This window comes from Ailuropoda melanoleuca, chromosome 18 (genome assembly GCF_002007445.2).
Source record: "Ailuropoda melanoleuca isolate Jingjing chromosome 18, ASM200744v2, whole genome shotgun sequence".
NCBI classification, from domain to species: Eukaryota; Metazoa; Chordata; class Mammalia; order Carnivora; family Ursidae; genus Ailuropoda; species Ailuropoda melanoleuca.
The window spans coordinates 23,907,543-23,917,056 of record NC_048235.1 but is presented as its reverse complement, the minus strand read 5'-3'; the positions used below and the strand labels follow the sequence as shown (position 1 = coordinate 23,917,056).

At 44.3% G+C, this 9,514-nt stretch overlaps 1 long non-coding RNA gene across 1 annotated transcript; it reads right to left on the bottom strand.

Moving 5' to 3' along the window:
• Positions 1–1,559: 1,559 nt before the first annotated feature.
• On the bottom strand, positions 1,560–3,205 carry LOC117797097. Its single transcript, XR_004621970.1, has 3 exons — positions 2,566–3,205; positions 2,280–2,464; positions 1,560–1,616 (listed from the first exon to the last, which is right to left on the bottom strand). It is a non-coding gene; the product is annotated as an uncharacterized LOC117797097 (long non-coding RNA).
• Between the last annotated feature and the right edge of the window lie 6,309 nt (positions 3,206–9,514).

Below are 9,514 nucleotides of genomic sequence, written 5' to 3'. Positions count from 1 at the left end.
GTTGATTCTATGGACAGAAAGAGAAGCTAAGGAGACCGAGAAGGCATGGCTAGTCACAACTACCTTAATTTAGCCTAAGAAAAAGTTAAGGTGAACACTATCAAATAGGGTTAAGCAACTTGTTCAGTGTCTCACAACCAATAACCATTAGCACGAATCACCTCTCATTTTTCTTCAATTTTATTCCTTAATGCAAGAAGTCTTCAAAAGGAAAGGGGTAAGACAAAGATGCATAGAAGGAAAAGAAAGCTTAGGATGGTCAAGAAATAGCACGAGAACATCCAGCTCCTGATCAGAGATAGGGCCTCTGACACAGCCACTCTTCTCGTTGGGGCCAACGACTGACCTTGCCATTGCATGACATACACTTCCTGCCGAGCCTTGAGAGGGTTTAAGAACACAGCCTGCATGGTGCCTGGGCAATCACTACCAACGGGACCTGTCTGCCCCCCACACAGTGGCCCCTACTACATGAGTGTTGCCCGCCCCAGCCCAGAGGTGGTCTCGCAGCGTCCGGGAAGAATTTACAGGCAGACCCTAGGAGCCTCATCATAATTTTCAAGATGTCACGGGGAAGACGATCTCCCAAATTTCAAAAAGAAAACAGGAGGATTGTTATTTCCTGGCAAAATTCTAGAATTGAATATTAAATAAAGGAACTGAGGCTTCTTAGGAAATAAGGATCTGAGAGTCCACAGAAGAAAGTCATGCAACACTAAACTCATTATTTTTTCATGGCATTAGTATCCTGGCATGCAAGGGGAATTCACAGACACGGTAAGGCATTGGCTAAAGTTCCTTAAAAACAGGTAGAAATATATTCATTGAATAAACTACGGTTTGGTAAACTCATATGTGATTGACAACCTGTATCCAGAGAGAAAGGCTCCTCTGTGAGTAGATATTAATAAATCATTGTCGAAAGAGAAGCAGTGTTTATTTATTTATTTATTCTATTACTTTTATTGCAGTCAAAATTCTTATTAATGATTTGAGGCAATAGGAAAATATCTATTGGTGGAATTACCTGACATTTCTGACAAGACCATGATTATTTGGGGGAAATAACAGATGTATGATCTTTATTTGTGGGTGTGGATAACTTAAACCCCTTGTTTATAGAAAACAATGGTTTGTAGAGCATCCTAATTTATACCTTGAAATCTTGGTTTGGGTGATGGAAGTGGGGACTTTTGTGCAGGGGATGCCAGTTTTGACTATCCCTGGTCCTTGATGGTACATTATGGAGATTGCTTCATAGCCATAAAATTTGTACGAAGTTCAAAGTATCATCTGATCAATCTTTGTGTCGCCTTCAGTTGTTTCTTCTAGCTAAACATTCTAAATTCTTTTAAGGCATAGTATGTCATGACATTTAGAGTTTTAGCCCCTACACTCTGTTCTCTGAATATGGACTAGCTTATCAATGTCCTTAAGATATGACATCTGGGGTGCCTGGGTGGCTCAGTCAGTGAAGTGTCTGCCTTCAGGTCAGGTCATGATCCCAGGGTCCTGGAATCGAGTTCTGCATCAGACTCCCTGCTCAGCGGGGAGCCTGCTTCTCCCTTTCCATCTGCTGCTCTCCCTGTTTGTTCTCTCTCGCTCTCTTGATCTCTCTGTCAAATAAATAAATAAAATCTTTAAAAAAAAAAAGGTGTGACACCTGATTGCCAATTCCAATACTCCAGATAACATTTAATCACCTAAGATCACAGGGTAATGAAGTCCAGCCTTGATCTAGAAACTATTCTATTAAAACAGCCTACTATCACATCAATGCCTTGGTACGTGCTTCATACATCTGGTTTCTACTGACTTGTAAACTAAAATTCCTAAGTCTTTTTCATTTGAACTGCTGTTAAAACAAGTATTCTTGTCCCTCTTGTCCCCATTGATTTTTTGGAAATGGAAAGCATGGCCGTACATTTATTCCTGTTATATTTTCACTTACTAATTTTAGCTTACTAGGTCAGTTTAAAGTTTTTAAAAATGTAAACGGATCATCAGTGTATTAGTTTAGCACAAGTCATCTGCAATCATTCGACAAAAATTTGGGTGCTTATGAGTTGCTGGGCACGGCACAAGCAACAAATATTTAAGTTATGAGTTCCAAATATTTATAATCCTCTATTGAGCCAATAGCTTTTAGAGGAAATGATTAAGAAATTCTAGAATGTGGGAACACATTCCTACTTCCAGCAGATTTCTCTCCAAGCATCACTTTGTTGGGGAAGGCTGTCTGAAACATACCACCAAGTGCCCCTTTGCACTCTGCTCACCAGTTCCCGATCCGGCTGATTGCAGATGAAGAGCAGGTTCACATTTTCCTGATAGTCTAAACGAGCTCTTCAGAAACTAGATCTTCGAATGACCCCAGTCATATCAGGGTCCTTGGAAGCATATGTCAGCTCTCATCGCTTTGATGTTGGTGGCTTGAATTTTTTGCCCCTTCATTGATTTATCACTTGAATTAAGAAGTAAGGAACAGTCAGGCATTACTTGGGGGGCACGGTAGCAAAAGCTAATTTCTCAGAGTGAGAAGAACTGGTTTTTCCTAAAGCCTACCTGTGTGTTCGAGAGCAAGTCACGCCCCGTCTCTGAGCTTGGGCTTCTCTCTCTGTCAGTGGAAGGGCTGGACTTGGCTGCGTACCCGTCACAATCATAGGATTAGCAGAATAACCATGCTTCTTCCTTTCTTATGAGAGATATTAAAGGGCTCCAGTTTGGGAACAAAGAGAAAAATGATTGTAGTGGAACGAATAGTTGTAAAGAGAATACCCATGCAAACACTGGGAGAGCCTTTTGGAATTGCTCCGAATACTCAGACTGAAAGTTCAATGCCAAAGAGAGCTCACTGATCTCAGGTTGTCCGCTCACAGGAGCTGAGGGCCCAGGGCCCCCGTCTGGCTGACTTCTCTCTCCCAAGCCTGGAAAGTTTAAATGCCATCTGCATGCTGGGTGGTCCTGCCTTGGAGAACCTTCCCAAAGGAGCAGGAGAACAAGGGGCTCTCTGAGGTCACTGTAGACTTCAGCCAAGAGTCCAGCCCTGCCTTCTGTCCCACTGGAAACCCAGCCCCAAGAAGACCCGAGAAACAGGGACACACACCTTGGAGCTCATCCAACTCGTCCTCGGGTGTCCCTGTCTGTTACCGGCTTGTCTTCTTTTTGATAAGGACAGGAATATGGATTGTCATCACCACCGTCACCACACACCAATCCCCAGTAAACCGTAACTANTAAACCATAACTAGGAGTGCGCTGATCAGGGCTTACAAAGTAAGTGCTGGAGAACACCTTGCCAGGCCTGGAAGAAAGGAGCTCTGAGCTTAAGCAACAGGAAGAAAAGCGGAATACATTCCTCACATAGAGATGGTAGCAAGTTCATGGATAACTCTAGGTGAACTTGGAACTCACAGCAAGACACCTCACTGTAAGCCCCAAACCTTATCCATTGTCACCCTCATTACCACTGACAGTTTAATACCACCTCTTTCCTGGAAGGACATTAAGCACATTCTAAAGATTCCAAATTGACTTCTAGAAACATACAATGCCATCGAGAAAGCAAAGGGTATCTTCTCCTGTTCAGCCCACGTGGCTGCCTTAACTAGCCTTCCTCTCCAAAAGCAAAGATGGATTGGGGGGTGTTGGGAGGTGAGACCATGTTCTCTCTGCCCCATTATCCCTTCTACCTAGTGACTGTTGTCCTAAGATGCCAGTGGGCTTTGCTCCCCTCTCCACTGCCTTGGGTGAGTTTGAGAAAGTTTGGCTCAAAGCATACAGAGAAGTGATGAAGGGCATGTCCTCCAGACCGGTTCTCTGTGCCTCAGTTCTCTCATCTGTAAAATGGAAATAATAATAATAATAATAATAATAAAACACCCCTCATGGAATGAAATACATAAATACCATTGCTCCAGACATGCCTCCATCAGGCTTCCCTCCTCATCACCCTTCGAACAGCTCTGGGTAGGGGCACAACAATTTCCCAGTGGAAGTTTCTCAAGGCCTCATAGTGTCTGACCTCCCCCCCCATTTGACAGGGTCGACCGTTCCCCCTTTCTTGAGCACTTCTTTGCTTGGCTCCCAGAATAACAGTTTGTTCTGATTTTCCTTCTAACTCACTAGTTACCTCTTTACCTCTATTCTGGATTCCTCCTCATTTTCTAGACGTTAGCAGGCCCAGAACTAGTGCTGGGATTTCTCTTCTAACCACACTCAGTCAGTTCATCTGTCTGGTCTGTGACTCTAAATGGTATTTCTGCCCTCTTTTCTTTCCCAGCCTGGACTCCTCCTTCGACCTGCAAACTGACACCCCAAAGCCCACCTCAAGCTCTGTTCTTAGAGGGGCCATGAGCCTCTCCAATTCAATGATATCCAAAACTGAGCTTCCCATCCCACTTCTTGCCCCAAACAGTTCCCCCCGGCAATTTCTCTCATCTCAGTAAATGTCAACGCTAGCCTTGTAGTTGCCCAGGACAAAATACTTGGAGTCGTCTTTGACTCCCCTCTTCCTCTCACGTACCACAGCCAATCCATCAGCAAATCCCATGGACACTCCCTTCCAGGTAGCAGCACTTACTGTCCACTTCTCGCCACCCTGGCTGCTGCCCCCACAGACCACAGCCCCCTGCCCTCTTGCCAGGGTTACTGCACTAGCCATTGAATTGGTTCCTGGATTTTACACTGATGTTCTCCAGTCTTTTCAACACAGCAGCTGGAGGCTTCTTTTATTGTTTTATTTTTTTATTTTTAGAAAAGACTTATTTATTTATTTATTTACGTGTGAGAGGAAGAGCACAGGTGGGAGGGGCAGAGGGAGAGAGAATCTCAAGCAGACTGTGTGCTGAGTCCGGAGCCTGACGAGGGGCTCGATCTCATGTCCCTGAGATCACTACTCTGAAATCACCATCCCGAGAGCATGACCTGAGTGAAAACCAAGAGTCAGAGGCTTAACCACCTGTGCCACCCAGGCACCCCTGGGAGGCTGCTTTTAAAACTAGTCATTCCTATGGTCAGAACTCCCTGATGTATTTCTCGCCCAGGTCAGAGTAAAAGCCTCTGTGGGTCCAGAGCCCTGTAAGGTCCTAGGCAGTTCCTCTCCCAGCTACCTCAGACCTCATGTGCCGCTCTCCCTCTCGTTCATGCCATTCCTGCCTTCCTTGCTTTTCCTCAGGTTTGCCAAGTGTGCTCATACCTCAGGGTCTTTCTACCGTGGTTTTCTCTGACTTCGTCATGACTCCCTTACTTCCTTCCATTCTCTATTCAAACGCCACCTCACCAACGAGGGCAAATTACAGCGACTTCTAGCACCTGTGAGGCCTGTTGCCCTCAACTGCTTTCTTTTTCTCCATAAGACTTAATACCATCTGATATACTGTATTTTTTCTCATTTCTTCGTGCCTTGCCTGGCGACATCCAATAGAGTGTCATGTCCATAAAGGCAGAGGCTCTGTTTGGTTCACTGCTACAGAGCATAGATCAGTGCCTGGCACACAGGAGGTGCTCAGTGAGTACTTGTGAATGAATGAATGAATGAATGAATGAATGAATGAATGAATGAATGAATAAAAAGTATTTATAACGATATTTGACACATAAGAGGTCAAGCATTGGATAAATGAATGGATAAATAATATTTAGATAGGCACATAGGAAGCACTCAACAAATACTTGTTGAATGAATTACTTAAAGCATCTAGAATAGTAGCAACACACAGTAAACCGTAGTAAGTTGTTTATTATGCAAATGTAAAAATGCCATCATCAAGGGGTACTCCTCTCCTCCTTTCCCCCATACTCTCAAAGGACAAAAGAAACTCCTGATTTGGCGTTGAGAGGTCACTTCAGCCCATTCCTGAGATTTCTTATCTCAGGAGGCCTGGGGATAGGAACTGGGAATGCAAGGACCCTATGTGGGATAGAAACCGTTCTTGTATGTCCATACAGAGGCTTCCATGATTCTCATCTATTCTGACTGTGGATGTCTGAATATTAGGGGTTAACAATATCATCTGCTATTCCCAGATGCCACATTTCCTTACTATCACAATAAGGAGCACAAGGAAGGGAGGTAAGTCTCAAGACGTAAAAACTTTCTGCTGTTGGTCTTAGTAAAGGAAATGCCACCATTTGAGAGGTTAGCTTTTGAACCCCAAAATTAAATAACTAGGGTACTTGAATTCACCAAAAGTGGTAGGACTGCTCCAAGGATTTATCAGCTATTTGCTTGTTAGTGTGAATGCGTTCACTCAGTTTTCTCCTTCCAAACTCCTTATTGATGCCAGTCTGTAGTCAAGTATGGCAGTTTTTGCTTGGGATGGAAGAAAGACTGAATGAGAGGAATTTTATAGCCAAGTCCCCAGGGGAAAGAACAGTGGACGCGTTGTTCCAAATAGTTGGGTCTGAGAATGACGGAGTAAAGCGGGTAGGAGGACAGAAGTTTGGGGGTGAGGATGGGATCAAATGTAAATTTCTCCCAAATGAAAACCAGGCAGGACCCATGTTGACTGCGCTCATAGTGTGAGGCCAGGAAAACCAACCTTCATGACCCTGCTCCAGAGCAATGGCTTGATGCTAATTCAGTTGGGCAGCTGGAACCCAAGGGAAACCTCTATGTAAATGTTCCTCTAAACTTATTTTTTCTTTTCACTTCTTCGAAGGGTGTCAGTTTACAAGACTATGTCAATACTCCAGCAATCCAACCGAAGCATCTAAGCGTGCAATGCTCTGTGGCCAGGGATGGGCACTGAGTCAGTAAATGCACAGGCCTGGCACCCATTTGTCCTCCTCTCTGCTCCTTGCACAAACGTCCTATTAATTCTACAGGCATAGCGTATCAGGTCTGCAAATGTCAGCTCTCATCTGTAAGTAGCCCTGCTGCCCCCTTGCCTTGACTCTGCGGCCATAGGGATGTTGAGGAACCATCCCCTATCCTCCTCGAAGATCTTGGGAGTGGTCTTTCCCCAGGGAGCTGCATGAATAAAGTTATACACACGAACCAAGTTTCAAGAAAACTCACCTGAAAGTTGATCAATCAGGGGGCTTGTTTCTGATGTTTATTTATAGATTCTCAGTTACTTGATGGGTAGTCTATAAGACCAAAGAAACTTGAAGCAAAAATAATAACTTGTCAAGGCTGCTTAGAGACCCGTGATGCCCATTTGGAACCTCAGAAAACGTAAAGTCATTAACACAAACCATCGCCAGGTCCTTCCATGTCCTTTGCTCTGTGGTAGCCACGTGGTCCTTGGCCCTACCCTTGAGCCATTCCTGCCGTGGTGCAGAGCCCTCACACCACTGAAGCCACCAGTCCGTTCTTGGTTAACTTTACCTGTCAGAGAAATTCTTTATAACTGGCAATAACAGGCAACTCAAATTAATGATACATTCAAATTCACAAAATTAATTACGATTTTTTTTTTATGACAGCAGGGATGGCCCTAACTACTCCCATTTTGGTTCGTACAAATGCGCAGTAGTTACCGCTGATAAAATCCAAGCCTCAATGTCTACAAGAGTGGCCCTTCGACCGTGTGTTAGATGCTGCGAGCCTTTTCAACAGGCAGGGCAATTTGACTTTGTTAGCAATGCGATTACTAACAGTTTCCAATGATGCAGCATTTATCACGAGATGAGCATTACGCCTGGTGTTGGCTCCTAGGTGGATCGTTCCGTTTCAACCACAGTTCCCTCAAAGAGAATGGCATTGCCTCCATTTTTCAGATTAAAAAAAAAAGCAAAAAAAAAAAAACAAACAAACTGAGGTTAGATGACAATGTAAGTCAGTAGCAAAGCTGAGAGTTGAACCCTAGTGGGTTTGATATCCAAGGTCAGGCTCCACCCACGATGTTCCCGTTGAGGGTGGTCTTATCCCCAGCCACACTGCATGGACCCTTCAGCCCTGGGCTGGGTGATAGCATAAAAGGGGAGCTCTCGGCTGACCACAGGATGACCCAATGACAGCCAGCACAAGGTCATTTCCCTTCTGACTTCTCTGCCAGCCAGCACAAGGTCATTTCCCTTCTGACTTCTCTGCAGCCTGGTAGAAAGGTGACCCCAACTGTCAATGCCTAAAAGAGATTCCAAGAAAGTGCTAATACACAATGACATTTCTGGATTCCCTTAAAACTTGTGATATGTACCTTTATCTTTTATATAACATTACATTATATAACAACAGAATAACAGACTTTGCAAGTGAGTTGGGACTTTGCAGATCATCTAGTCCGGGCTCCTTCCTGATGTATCTGTTGGGAATAACCTTACAAAGGAGGAACTGAAGGTTTATGAAAAACAAACCAAACATGACGGTGGGCGGCAGGGCTGGAATAGTTGCTTTTGCTATCCAGCGCCTTCGGGCAGACAAGAGAATCCAAGGCCCATCCTTGCCTCAGAAGGATTTGGAACGTGGGGAAATGAACAGAGCCGAGTTAGAGTCCTCCTGAGCCCCGGCAGTCTGTCTCAGTGTCCCCACGAACCCGCTCCTGCTCTGTGGATTCGTACATTGAAACAGAGGATAGAGAACTACCCCTGAGCATAGAGAAGGTTCCCTGCCAGCTCCACGGAAGTAAGAAGGAAACTGCCCATTCCCCACACTTTTTCTAGAAGCCATTAAAGAGAGGAAGGGCAGAGCCAATGAAAGTCCTACCCTGTGAGGATGACAGCTACGCTCTCAAACTGTCCGGATACTCTTCCATTGACTGAGCTGCTGTCTGCTTCCTCCTCAGTGAGTTCTCATCTGCGAGCCCCAGGGGTCTTATCTGCAAAAAGAGCACAATAAACGTACTTCTCTCCTGGGATTCCCGTGAGGGTGAAATAAGATAACCCTCGTAAAACTTGTGAAAAGAGACTTGAGAAACACTCGGGCACATAGTAAGCCCTCAGCCAACAACGCCTGTCATCATTATTACCATCCTGCCTGCTGGTCAAATTTAGAGATGACTTAAGGAAGCACTTCTAGAAAAAAAAGAGGGGAAGCTTTCATTGTGTTTCACTTTCTCTTTTAAATGTTCTTTAACCATCTGGTGTGCCAGTTTTCTTAAAATTCAGGCTAGTGGGTATTTAGAGCTGGTGGTGAGTTTGGACTTGATGGAGTCTGTAAATGTGTTCCCTGCCCGATACAGGGGACAAGGAGAGGACAAGGTGAGAATATAAAGGAAGGAATTTAGGGATTCTTGTCTTGTTTCCTAGATACCTAAACTCAGAGGGACTATTTATGCCATGTTTTCTCCTAAGAAGAAATTTTACAGAGTCCTTAGTTCATTTATTTATTTATTTTGTTTTTTCATTTTATTTACTTATTTTTTTAATGATTTTTTATTATATTATGTTAGTCACCATACAGTACATCCCCGGTTTCCAATGTAAAGTTCGATGATTCATTAGTTGCGTATAACACCCAGTGCACCATGCAATACGTGCCCTCCTTACTACCCATCACTGGTCTATCCCATTCCCCCAACCCCTCCCCTCTGGGGCCCTCAGTTTGTTTCTCATAGTCCATAGTCTCTCA